Source organism: Anomaloglossus baeobatrachus, chromosome 6 (genome assembly GCF_048569485.1).
Source record: "Anomaloglossus baeobatrachus isolate aAnoBae1 chromosome 6, aAnoBae1.hap1, whole genome shotgun sequence".
Classification (NCBI taxonomy): domain Eukaryota; kingdom Metazoa; phylum Chordata; class Amphibia; order Anura; family Aromobatidae; genus Anomaloglossus; species Anomaloglossus baeobatrachus.
The window spans coordinates 549,538,139-549,552,055 of record NC_134358.1 but is presented as its reverse complement, the minus strand read 5'-3'; positions in this window follow the sequence as shown (position 1 = coordinate 549,552,055).

The window sequence follows — 13,917 nt, the reverse complement described above, 5'->3', positions numbered from 1 at the left end:
TATATTCTTGTACATAGGGGCAGTATTATAGTAGTTATATTCTTGTACATAGGTGGCAGTATTATAGTAGTTATATTCTTGTACATAGGGGCAGTATTATAGTAGTTATATTCTTGTACATAGGGCAGTATTATAGTAGTTATATTCATGTACGTAGGAGCGGTATTATAGTAGTTATATTCTTGTACATAGGGGTAGTATTATAGTAGTTATATTCTTGTACATAGGAGCAGTATTATAGTAGTTATATTCTTCTACATAGGAGCAGTATTTTAGTAGTTATATTCTTGTACATAGGGGCAGTATTATAGTAGTTATATTCTTGTACATAGGGAGCAGTATTATAGTAGTTATATTCTTGTACATAGGGGCAGTATTATAGTAGTTATATTCTTGTACATAGAGGCAGTATTATAGTAGTTAAATTTTTGTACATAGGGGCAGTATTATAGTAGTTATATTCTTGTGCATAGGGGCAGTATTATAGTAGTTATATTCTTGTACATAGGGGCAGTATTATAGTAGTTATATTCTTGTACATAGGGGCAGTATTATAGTAGTTATATTTCTCTTCATGGGGGCAGTATTATAGGAGGGATATTTATCTACAGTAATACTATTTTTACATTGTATATTTATTATATGCTTTGTTTAGTATAATTAGAAGCATCTCCTACATAAATGCATTTCTCATATGGAATATGAATCCTGCCGCTTTTCTCTTATTTTGGATGTTTTGGATTATTATTTTGCAGAGATGACTCCACGAGGAGAGCTGAGTATCTTGCTATATTCATGTTCTAAGATGGAGACAAAGATGAGGGACAAATGCGGGCCTCAGTGACTGTGCATTTACTCACTGAGCCAGTAAATGAGCGGTATTAGCGCTCTCCTGACTTATGGCCCCTACAGATAAATGAGATAAGTGGAATTTGTGAGCTTCAGATTCTTATCCAGGAGACATCTGCTGGAGAATCATTCTTGTACAGTGGTGATGGGATATTCTTCGTCTGCGGCGGATGAAAATATTTGTGAAGCAGAAGGAATAAAGGAATGGATAGAAAAGGAGGAATGTAACAGGAGACTCCTAGATGGAGGGAGACAGTGCACTCAGCATTGGGGCATCTGCGCAATAGATTAGGACGTTTCCAGGAAACATCCTAATGGCCAGTATATGATTAGCGGGGTCCGACTCTCGGGACTGCACAGATCAGCAGTCTGGGGGGGCCACATTATGTGCCTAAATGAGCAGCCGACATCACTAGCCTAGAAATGGAGCTACTGGTGCATCACCCATCATATTTGTAGGGGGCGCCACTGGTTTTAATGGCCTGGGCCCATTAAGATTAAAGGGTTGAACTTTCATATTGATAGCCGATCCATAGGGGCACTTTGCACACTACGATATCACAAGTGCGATGTCGGTGGGGTCAAATCGAAAGTGATGCACATCCGGCGTCGTTGTCGACATCGTAGTGTGTAAATCCTTTATGATACGATTAATGAGCGCAAAAGCGTCGTAATCGTATCATCAGTGTAGGGTCCGACATTTCGATAATGTAGCTGCAGTGACGGTCCGATGCTGTTCCTTGTTCCCCTGCAGCACATCAGTCTCCCCTACCGTGGAAAGCTTCAAGAGGAACCTGAAGACCCACCTCTTCCAACAAGCCTACAACCTACATTAACCCTCAGTCCAGTAGACTACTGCGCAACCAGCTCTGTCCTCACCTATTGTACCATCACCCATCCCCTGTAGACTGTGAGCCCTCGCGGGCAGGGTCTTCTCTCCTCCTGTAGACTGTGAGCCCTCGCGGGCAGGGTCCTCTCTCCTCCTGTAGACTGTGAACCCTCGTGGCTGATGTATAGAATTATTATGTGGGGAATCCATGGCACTGTGATTATTTGGGTTCTATATGGCGACATTATTTATAGTTGATGTTGTGCTGTTTCTATTTGTTTTAGTTAACACTGTTATTTAATGTTTTTCATGCTTGTCTCTGCTGCCATCTACTGGTCAGACCTTTCGGCTCCTCTGTTTCTTTTGTCCAGCCCATGGGAGTGTCTGATGACCCTCTTGCATCACATCCTGGTATGTTCATTCCAAACCAGAGTCTGTGAGAACAACATCCCTTAGTGGAGCTACTAGGAGCAAAGTCTTCTGACCACGTAGTAGCTTCAGAGGCAAGCATCACTGGAGAATTACAATGCCAAATACTTGGATTACTGCACTCTGCATGTCCTAACCTTTGGAGAAAATAAACCACCATTGTTTCATCTCAGCTTGTGCATGTTTCACTCTGGAGCGCTCTGGTCCTGTCTGCCCTACCTATAGGAAAAAACGAAGGTAAGATTCTCACAACCTCTCACAACTACGCACCTTCCATCGCCTTTAAGTGGGGACAGAACAGTCAGAAGACTGCTTAAGAGCTCAATACCCCGGCTACAGATCCCTAAGAACCCTGTAACTTCCCATGTAATCTGCCTAGCAACAAGCCTTGTGCACTAGTCTGCCTGCACAGTGCATGCCTTATTGTGAATAAAAAGAAATTTTGTACCAATTGATCGCCTTTCTTCTTACTTGTTTTGTAACCGTTCAGCGATTTGGTCCATATTAGTAGTCTTTATCTTCAATTTAGGATTCATATATTTGATATATTGATATATCCTTATGAACATGTTGATGGTTATGCCGTTATTTATAGTGCATGCCTGGACAAGCCTAAGGGGAAGCTCCCATCTGCCACGTCCTGTGTCACCTCTGCTGCATTGTAAAAGGACAGTTTATGCACCTGCTGTTTCTCTCTTGCTATACGCCTTCTATAGACTTGCAGTACATTATACCCCATTACTGCACATTGCTGGACTTCGAACCCCAAGTTTTGCTAAAGACACCTTGGGAATCTCATCAGGGAGTCCTTGTAGAGCTGCACAACGATTTTTGGACCCCTATTCAAAAGTCAAGTTTCTTAAAGAGACAGTACACCTTAAATCAAAATGGCCGAAAAAGACCTTGGACAGTTCCCCACTGCTGAAACAGAGCAAATACAATCTGATACTGTCCATTATGAAGCCCAGGAGGAAGAGCCCACGCTTTCAGCAGACCAAATTGTCCGACCGAAGCGCTCTTCCAAACCCACGATAAAGGGCACTGAAAACTATCACACTATGAAAGATGAGCTATGTGAACATCTGGAAGAACAGTGGGAACGAGTCACCTATTACATGCCAAGACTTGAATCCTCATCAGGTGATGCCACTTGCTTACAAGCCGCTCTTGAACGGCTGAACACAGCTCATGAAAGATACAAGAGACTGTCAACAAGGTACATTACCTTTCTAAAAGACTCTAAAATTGATGAAGCTCTTTCAGACCTGAGTAAGGCAGAAGAGGTAGACAAGGAAAGAGATGCCAAGGTGCAAGATGCCATAGACAAGGCCGAACACCGTATCTCTCACCAGCAAGAAACCAGATCACACCGATCAACCTCATCTAGACGTTCCTCTCGGTCATCCGGGTCATCATCCTCAAGAAGCTCAGCCCTGAGTGACAGGATACTAGAGGCCCGCATAAGAGCAGAGGAATCCAAGGTGAGACGTTCCTTCACAGAAAGAGAAGTAGAGGAAGAAGCCAAAAGGGCAGAAGCAGAAACCCTTGCAAAAGCAGAAGCCGCTAAAGCAGAAGCCCTTGCAAAAGCAGAAGCTGCTAAAGTGGAAGCCAAAAGGGCAGAAGCGGAGGCTCGGATAAAGATTCTTCGGTCACAGATGGAAGAGGAAGTTGCGCTAGCTAAAGTGAGACTACTTGAGCAAGCATTGATCCAAGGTCCTGATCCAGCTCCCTCCCCACCACTGGAAGCAGACAATCCAGTTGATCGCACAAGAGACTATGTACTGAATCAGTTACCTGTAGCAACCCCGGTTTGCAGTACCGTCCAAGCCGACAACACCGAAACCTCCAACTTACCTCTACCAGTGCCAGTGCCACCTAAAGCACCCGAGCAAATTAATAATAGTCACCAAGAGGTGCTGTTACGGGGGGCTGTCTGATAATAACCGAAAGGAGTATCAGACAGTCAGGGTCCACCGTGCAAAGACTTTGCTGCAGACTATGGCAGAGTGCAATACCTCTGTTAACTCACAGAAGGATATAATAAGTAAGTAAATATAATAAGTAAGTAAAGCAATTCCTCCCTTACTTGGAGGGTGTGTGGAATGATCTCTGTTAATAATCACAGAGACAAAGGCAATGTGTGCGAAATGGCACCTACCTAGGTCCGCTCTTCTAGTGGTGCAAAAGAGACGAACAGCAGCATAAGCCGCACAAAGCTCCTACCTGCGTTCGCTCCACTAGTGTGCGAGGACACGAACCACTAGATATGGCACCTGCCTAGGTCCGCTCTTCTAGTGATGCAAAAGAGACGAACAGCAGCGTAAGCCGCACAAAGCTCCTACCTCTGTTCGCTCCCCTAGTGTGCGAGGATACGAACAACTGCCAGACGCAGTATAAGGAACGTTACCCTAGCGGCAACGTCCACCTACGAGTAGAATCACAAGGCCCAGCCAGACCATGTGCCTCAGGCACCTGCCTATGTCCGCTCCCCTAAGAGGTAAGGATACGGACAGCAGCCGAAGCTGTAAGGTATAAGAACGCTACCCTGCCGGTAGCGCTCACCTAGCATAGACAGAGGAATGCCTAGAGGAACGCGCACAGAGCGTCTACTCATATGCATGAACCAAGAGGACTGAGCACCATGCGGCGTGTGTCAGGGTCTTAAATAGACTCTGTGCCTCATCCAAGATGGAGGACACCAGAGCCAATCCGCTGCCAGAACGACAGGAGTGACGTCATGCTGGCCTATCACCGAGCAAGACGTCACAAGCACATGACCAGCGACCAATCGGCATAGAAGGTGTCAGAGACATGTGACCTCGTGTCAGCGATGATGTCACCCGCACATGTGCAATGGCTCCAAGATTGGACTTAGTCTCCGGCGCTCGCACATGTGCAGTAGCAAGAAATCTGGACTTAGTCTCCAGCGCTCGCACATGTGCAGTAGCAAGAAATCTGGACTTTGGCTCCAGCGCTCGCACATGTGCAGTAGCAAGAAATCTGGACTTAGTCTCCAGCGCTCGCACATGTGCAGTAGCAAGAAATCTGGACATAGTCTCCAGTGCTCGCAGCAACCGTAACAGGTGCCCTCTCAAACACAGTCACCACGGCAAGATGGCAACCAAGTGTTTCCTGACCCACTTCCACAGCTCAAGCAGCGGTCATCAGAATCTACAGAGGCTAAACCACAGCTCAACCCTGCAGCAACGTCATTTTACCCGGCAACATCTCATCCATTCACGCCAGGCAGCCCATACGCCCCAGGGGCATCACGAGTCGTCGTGGCAACAAGTGGTGAGAAATCAGATATGTCTGAGTTTGCCAGGTTCATGGTGAGCAGAGAGCTAATCAACACTAGTCTCACGAAATTCGATGATCGTGCAGAGAGCTACAGGGCCTGGAAAGCAACTTTCAAGGCAGCCATCGCCAATCTCAACTTCACTGCGGAACAGGAGCTCGATCTCCTGATCAAGCGGTTGGGCCCAGGCTCTACAAACCGTATCAAGAGCCTCAGAACCGTCTTTGTGGGACAAGCAGAAGCAGGTCTCGCTGCTGCATGGCAGAGACTGCAACGCACCTTTGGCAGCGCAGAAGCAATAGAGAAAGCCCTATTCAAGAGACTGCAGGACATCCCAAAGATCAACCTTAAAGAAGTCCACAAGCTTCAAGACCTAAGTGATCTGCTCATGGAGCTGGAGCTCGCCAAAAGAGACCCTCGTCTGTCTGGGCTGTGTTACCTGGATACAGCCCATGGAGTGAACCCAATCGTGGTGAAGCTGCCATACAGTCTGCAGGAGAAATGGGCAACGTCAGTCTCAAGGTACAGAAGAATGCATGACGTCACCTTTCCCCTATTTATTCAGTTCTGCAAGTTCATTGACGAGCAGGCCCAGATGAGGAACGACCCCAGCCTCGACTTCCTAGAGTTCAACACTTCGGCAGCCGCAACATCATCATCAAGGTATGAAGGTGCCATACACAAACGCAGAGACATTAAGAACACTGTGAGTGTCAGGAAGACTGAGCTACCATCACCTGCAGCACCCACAGATAAACAGAACACCATCTCATCACGAGATAAGTCTTTCAATCAAGAATGTCCCATCCATAAAAAACCGCATTCACTGAACAAGTGCAGATGGTTTAGATCCAAAACCCTACAGGAGCGCAAGAAAGTCCTCACAGAGCTTGGGATCTGTTTCAAATGCTGCACATCACTTGAGCACATGGCCAAGGACTGTAAATCCATCGTCAAGTGTGAGGAGTGTCATAGTGAAAAACACGTTTCAGCCATGCACCCAACCCAGCTAGCTAGAGACACACCGGCTGCAGTCACCACCACTCCCACTCCAAGTCATGGCGGGGAGCCCAAGAATCAGACTGACACCACCACAGCCGTCTCCTGCTCATGCTCAGAGGTATGCGGAGAGGGCCAAATGCAGAAATGTTGTGCCCGAATATGCCTCATCAAGGTTTATCCCGAGGGACATCCAGAAAAGGCAATGAAGGTGTATGCCATCATAGACGACCAAAGCAACCGGTCCCTAGCAGGAACCAAATTCTTTGAAGCCTTCGGAATTAATGGACCATCAGAACCCTACACCTTCAACACCTGCTCGGGTTGCATAGAGACTAGCGGCAGAAGAGCCCAGGGATTCATTGCTTCTCCTATCAATGGGAAGACTGAAATACCTCTACCAACGCTCATTGAATGTGACCAAATACCCAGCCACAGGAATGAAATTCCTACCCCAGAAGCTGCATTTCATCAACCACACCTAAGACACCTCGCTAGCGTTATCCCACCTCTGGACAATAACGCAGAGATTCTACTCCTGCTCGGCAGAGACAACCTAAGGGTACACAAGGTGCGACAGCAGTGTAATGGGCCTGACTATGCACCATACGCCCAGAGACTGGACTTGGGATGGGTAGTCATAGGAAATGTGTGCGTTGATTGATCAGAAATTGACTCCTTCAAGACTTATGTGCATGGAGATGGGCGCACAACCTGCTTAAAGCCATGTCCTCATCACTATGGAGTGAAAGAGAAGTCTCCAGACACAATACAGCTACCTGACATCGCTTCTTCTCTGCATATCGACAACTTGGGAAGATCAGTCTTTCTCACAACCAAGGACGACGATAAAGTAGCCTTGTCAGTAGAGGACAGAGAATTCATCGGAATAATGGACTGTGAGTTTTCTAAAGACAAAACCAACCATTGGGTCTCTCCATTACCCTTCCGATCTACCAGGGTAAGACTCCCAAACAACCGAGCTCAAGCTCAGACCAGATTTAACTTGTCTTCAGCGTTCTATGAGCAGCAAACCTGAAATGAGAGAACATATTGTTGCCTTTATGGACAAAATATTCCGCAACAACCACACAGAACCTGCTCCATTCTTGAAGAAGAACGAAGAGTGTTGGTATCTGCCTTCATTCGGTGTATACCACCCACGAAAACCGAATCAAATCAGGGTTGTCTTCGACTCCAGCGCCAAACATGAAGGTGTCGCAGACGGGGAGGAGGGTGTCAGCACACTACGCTCACCCCTTCTGCTCAGGTCCGGCGGCTGTTGCTCAGTGGTGGCTCGAGCTGTGGGCCGGATCCCCGGGGTTCTCGAGCGGCGCTCCTCGCCCGTGAGTGAAAGGGGGTTGTTGGGTGTAGGAATAGTTTATTGTCCGTGACGCCACCCACGGTTGTGGTGATTTCACCACCGCTGCTCAATATGGGGATCCCGGGGATGGTGATGCGGAGCAGCCAGGTGTTGTGTTGCCCCTCCGTGGGTAGGGGTTGGTGATCACGGGGCCCGGTGATGGTGAGGGAGGTGCAGGGCCTGGTGGGCGCAGGGACGTGGGGGCAGCACTGTGCCTTGCGGCACTGTGGTACTCACTCAGCCTGAGACGTTGACACAGTTTTATGGTAAACCACACGGCTGGAAAGACGGTTCCCACGGACGGCTGCACTTGCTCTCCCAGTAGGTGACGGTGATGTCCCTTTTCCTTGCACCTTTGTTTCTGTGTTGGTAGCGATGGATTCCCACCGGTAACCCGCTCCCCGGCTTCAAGCTGGACCGGAGGAGCTCTACTCTTTGCCCGCAGGCGCTGGCCCTGAGAGACTGGTGCCTTGGCGGTGGCGGTGTCTCTCCTACTCTGGTTGGGCTGTTGCCTTCAATCAGGACTTGGTTGTTGGGGGATCTACGTCCCCTTCACTGACGGATTTGGCAAATTATGGCGACTCCTAGCCTTGCCAGGGTCCGAGAGACCCCTGCCCTGGTGCTGACGGTCCTTCGTTACACTGCTCCAGACCGCCGGGCCACTACCCGTCCGCGGTCCTTCCAGGAACTTCCAAACAGTCCCCCTCCAGACAGTCACCGCCGTTGCTGACCTTGCTGACCTGTCCTGCACACAGCTGGACTACTTCAGGCTTTCTTTCTGTCACCACTCTTGCTTTCCTCCTTTACCACTTTACTTCTTTCTACTTTCACTACTTGTTTACTCAAGCTCGTCCCTGAGCTGACTCCTTCCACTTCTCCCTCCTAAACTGAACTCTTCTCGAGCCCTGCCTGGGCTAATCTGCCTGGTACTTCCTGCCTCCAGAGCTGTGAACTCCTCGATGGGCGGAGCCAACCGCCTGACCCACCCCCTGGTGTGAATCATCAGCCTCTGGAGGAAGGCAACAAGGATTTTTGGTTAGCTTTGGTGTTCCTGACTGGGATGTAGGGTGTGGTGGTGTGATGACCTGTGTCCCCTGGCTTGCCCAGGGCGACACATTCCCCCTTAGCAAAATGCAGACCGTCCGCGGGCTGCCGTCCAAAACCGGTTTTATTTTTCTGTAAAAGATAACATGGTAAAATAACATATTTACATTTTTAATAACTCTTCCCATAACGGGAGGCACATTTCTTTAACGTTGCAAACGGTTTACGGTTACGGTTTCCGCTCTCTCCCACCCAAGCAACCTGGCCCTGGTGCTGCCCCTAAAGCCCAGGCAACACCCCTTGACCCACAGTCCAGCACAAGTTACCCGAGCGGGATCTGTCCTTCCCCTCCAGAGGGTAGCCACCGGTTCCTTTGGTGGCTGGGCCCCAGCCTGCTCTGCTGAGGGCCCTCCCTCCAACCTGCCTCTCCGGAGGCGGCATTGCGGAAAACGGTAACGGTAAACAACTTATTTACAAGCCACTTAACGTTTGTGGTTGCCCTGCAAGTTCACGGGCTTGTCCATGGATAGTTCCCATGCAAAACGTTTCAAACGGTCCCCACAGGGACAACGGTGCCGGCTCCGGCCGGTTGCAAATCACTTTTGACAATCAGGTGAGGTACTCGGTATCATTTTCATCATTAGCAGAACTTTCAAACATAAACACAATGGTGGTCCCAACGGGGACGGTGCAACGGGCATCCGCTGCCCTACTCGTACTTTTCTGCTGAGGCGGACCCGTCCTCTGCCACCAGCACATCAAACATGCACTGACATGCCTGTGGTGACAGGGGCACCCGGTACCCATTTCCACCGGCACGCGGGGTATGGACAACCACGGGGTCTCCTACATAGCGGGAACGCTCACTTGCCTCTTCAAACTCGGCAGCAGACCCGGGACTAGGGCCGGAGTCGTCATCTCGTGCTTCTGCGTCAGGCGGGTTGCCGCCAGCTGTCGCAGCCTCCTGGCCTCCAACATCCAGCACTTCAGCCCCTTCTGCGGTAGTACGGAGCAGCAGATTAGGCGAGCTGACATTAAGGCGCCCCATAAGTAACGGCAAGGGTGATGCATAGGCCGAGACTAGGCCGGGCCCCTCAGCCACAGCGGCCGATCCTGGTAGGACATAGGGACGTGGGTCACCAGTCGGTTCTGCTACATCCATTCCCCCTCCGTACCTCGGGGCAGTTGTAAGCAGCTCCTCCACCTCGTTGGTCCACTGCTCCATCATCCGGAAGATCTGATCCTGCTGACGCTGGTGGAATTGCATCACCCGGGCCTTCATCCAGGCCACGGTCTCGGGCTCAGGGTCTGGCACAGTCTCTACTGGGACTTCTGGCACCATGCTGTTAAGGGGTCGCGGTTCCAGCGGTTCCCCCTGGTATACTTCAGGGACGTCCCGGACGTCTGCAGCCGGCTGGTCCGCCGGAGCGGCTGGGCAGGGTATCGCTACCGGTTGGGTAGGTAGCGGGCCTAATGGTGGGGCGGCAGCAGCTATTACGGGTAGCAGGGAGAGAGGTAGGGTGAGCGGAAGCCGGCCGGGCCCTTCAGCTCCAACGGCCGATCCCTCAGGAATACAGGGGCGTGGGTCGCTTACCCGCTCCTCCAAATCCTCTTCTGCCTCGCGTCTCCACATAGCAGCCACCACATCCGCCATGTCGGTCTCCCACTCCTCCAGGAGGAGTTGCATATGGGCCGGCAGACGATTACTCAGCGGGACAGTCCAGGCCCCTCAACCACGTCGCCGTGCCAGGCGCGGGGGCTTCCTCGTTGTGAGCAGGGTTTTGCATCTTGATGACGAGGTCTTCCAGGAACCCAATATCGCTGCAGAGTCCTGGCGTCCCTGCTTTTATAGCTGCAGCTAAATGCATCCAGCCGCCATCGCATCCCCCTTAGCTCTTTCCAGCCCCTCCTCTCTCGGGGCGGGGTTTTAGCCTTCGCGACTCTGCTACTCGAGAAGACGCCTGAGCGGGAACTTTTCGCGCCAAAGATGGCGGCTTCTGAAATTTTTCCTGCCGGATATCTCCGGCGGTAACAAGGCGCACCTCCACCAAACGGCAGAGCGGTAAGATCTTGTTCGTGACGCCAAGTTGTCGCGGGCGGGGAGGAGGGTGTCAGCACACTACGCTCACCCCTTCTGCTCGGGTCCGGCGGCTGCTGCTCAGTGGTGGCTCGAGCTGTGGGCCGGATCCCGGGGGTTCTCGAGCGGCGCTCCTCGCCCGTGAGTGAAAGGGGGTTGTTGGGTGTAGGAATAGTTTATTGTCCGTGACGCCACCCACGGTTGTGGTGATTTCACCACCGCTGCTCAATATGGGGATCCCGGGGATGGTGATGCGGAGCAGCCAGGTGTTGTGTTGCCCCTCCATGGGTAGGGGTTGGTGATCCCGGGGCCCGGTGATGGTGAGGGAGGTGCAGGGCCTGGTGGGCGCAGGGACGTGGGGGCAGCACTGTGCCTTGCGGCACTGTGGTACTCACTCAGCCTGAGACGTTGACACAGTTTTACGGTAAACCACACGGCTGGAAAGACGGTTCCCACGGACAGCTGCACTTGCTCTCCCAGTAGGTGACGGTGATGTCCCTTTTCCTTGCACCTTTGTTTCTGTGTTGGTAGCGATGGATTCCCACCGGTAACCCGCTCCCCGGCTTCAAGCTGGACCGGAGGAGCTCTACTCTTTGCCCGCAGGCGCTGGCCCTGAGAGACTGGTGCCTTGGCGGTGGCGGTGTCTCTCCTACTCTGGTTGGGCTGTTGCCTTCAATCGGGACTTGGTTGTTGGGGGATCTACGTCTCCTTCACTGACGGATTTGGCAAATTATGGCGACTCCTAGCCTTGCCAGGGTCCGAGAGGCCCCTGCCCTGGTGCTGACTGTCCTTCGGTACACTGCTCCAGACCGCCGGGCCACTACCCGTCCGCGGTCCTTCCAGGAACTTCCAAACGGTCCCCCTCCAGACAGTCACCGCCGTTGCTGACCTTGCTGACCTGTCCTGCACACAGCTGGACTACTTCAGGCTTTCTTTCTGTCACCACTCTTGCTTTCCTCCTTTACCACTTTACTTCTTTCTACTTTCACTACTTGTTTACTCAAGCTCGTCCCTGAGCTGACTTCTTCCACTTCTTCCTCCTAAATTGAACTCTTCTCGAGCCCTGCCTGGGCTAATCTGCCTGGTACTTCCTGCCTCCAGAGCTGTGAACTCCTCGATGGGCGGAGCCAACCGCCTGACCCACCCCCTGGTGTGAATCATCAGCCTCTGGAGGAAGGCAACAAGGATTTTTGGTTAGCTTTGGTGTTCCTGACTGGGATGTAGGGTGTGGTGGTGTGATGACCTGTGTCCCCTGGCTTGCCCAGGGCGACACAAAGGCGTATCCCTTAACGATGTTCTCCTCACAGGTCCTAACCTAACAAACAACTTGGTAGGAGTATTGCTGAGGTTCAGAAAAGAGCTTGTCGCCATCACTGCCGATATTGAACATAATTCCACTGTTTCCTAGTCAGAGAGGACCACCGGAACTTCCTCAGATTTCTGTGGTACAAGGATAATGACACCAATAAAGAGATGGTGGAATATCGTATGAGGGTCCACGTATTTGGAAACAGCCCTTCACCCGCAGTTGCAACCTATGGTCTCCGGAGAACCGCATTAGAGGGAGAGTCTGAGTATGGAACAAATCACTACCCACCGAGGAAGAAGCCATTGATTTGCTCAAAAGGACTCAAAGCATGCTGTCCCAGGCAAAACTCAGGTTACACAAAATTGCTTCCAATAGCCTGACCGTAATGAGAGCCTTTGAGTCGGGTGATCACGCCCCTGGGTTCAAGGACATTGACTTGGGGCTAGACAGTCCACCCGTGCAGAGGAGCCTGGGCATCAGATGGGATCTTGCAGCCGACTCCTTCGGATTTCAAGTAAGTTGCTCAGACAAGCCATTCACAAAACGTGGTGTCCTCTCTATAGTGAACAGCTTGTTCGACCCACTGGGATTTGTGGCGCCTATCACTATACAAGGCAAATCCTTGCTGAGACAATTCTCTGAAACCGTCAAGGACTGGGATACCCCACTCCCTTCCGACAAACAGCAAAAATGGGAAGCTTGGAAACAGTCGTTGTGTGGGTTGAACAACATCCACATCCCAAGATGTTATCTCAAAATCTCCCTCACCTCTAGCATAAAGAAGGAACTGCACTTCTTCTCAGACGCCTCCACAGAAGCCATAGCAGCGGTTGCATACCTGAAAGTGACAGACCCCAATGGACAAAACTACGTTGGATTTGTATTTGGCAAGGCGAAGCTGGCCCCGAAGCCCGACCATACCATTCCCAGACTGGAACTCTGTGGCACCGTTTTGGCAGTGGAAATTGGCGACTTCATACGACAAGAACTGTGTGTCGAAAAAGATGAGGTCCAATACTACACTGACAGTAAGGTCGTTTTAGGTTACATCTACAATCAATCAAGATGATTTTATGTGTACGTCAGTAACCGCATTGAAAGGATCAGGAGATCCTCCAAACCAGAACAATGGCGTTATGTACCAACTGAATTGAATCCAGCAGATCACGCAACTAGACCTATGTCTATAAGTTCTTTTGCTAACTCTTCTTGGCTTACAGGTCCAGAGTTCCTGCTGAGACAGTCAGAAGAAGGTGTCCAGGAAGCCTTCAGCATCCTAGATCCAGACAACGATCCAGATGTCCGAGCTGAAGTCAATACCCTGGCCACCAGTGCAGAAAAAACTTCCAACCTCGGTTGCCAACGTTTTGAACGTTTCTCCAGCTGGATGAGGCTCGTCAGGACTGTCGCTAGGTTAGTGCATATCGCCAGATGCTGTCGTACTGACCTTAAAAACAAAGACTGTCATCGCTGGCATGTCTGCCACAAAGCCCTTTCTGCTGAGGACATCTCCCATAGCGAGTCCCTCATAATACGCCACCTCCAACAGAGTGAATTCGCCATAGAATGGAAGTGTTTATACAACAAACAGCAGATTCCATTAAGAAGTCCTCTCGCCAATTTAAACCCAGTTATCGACAGTTTCGGCTTACTGAGAGTTGGTGGTCGTTTAAATCAGGCTCATCTTGGAGTTGCAGAACAAAATCCTCTCATCATTCCC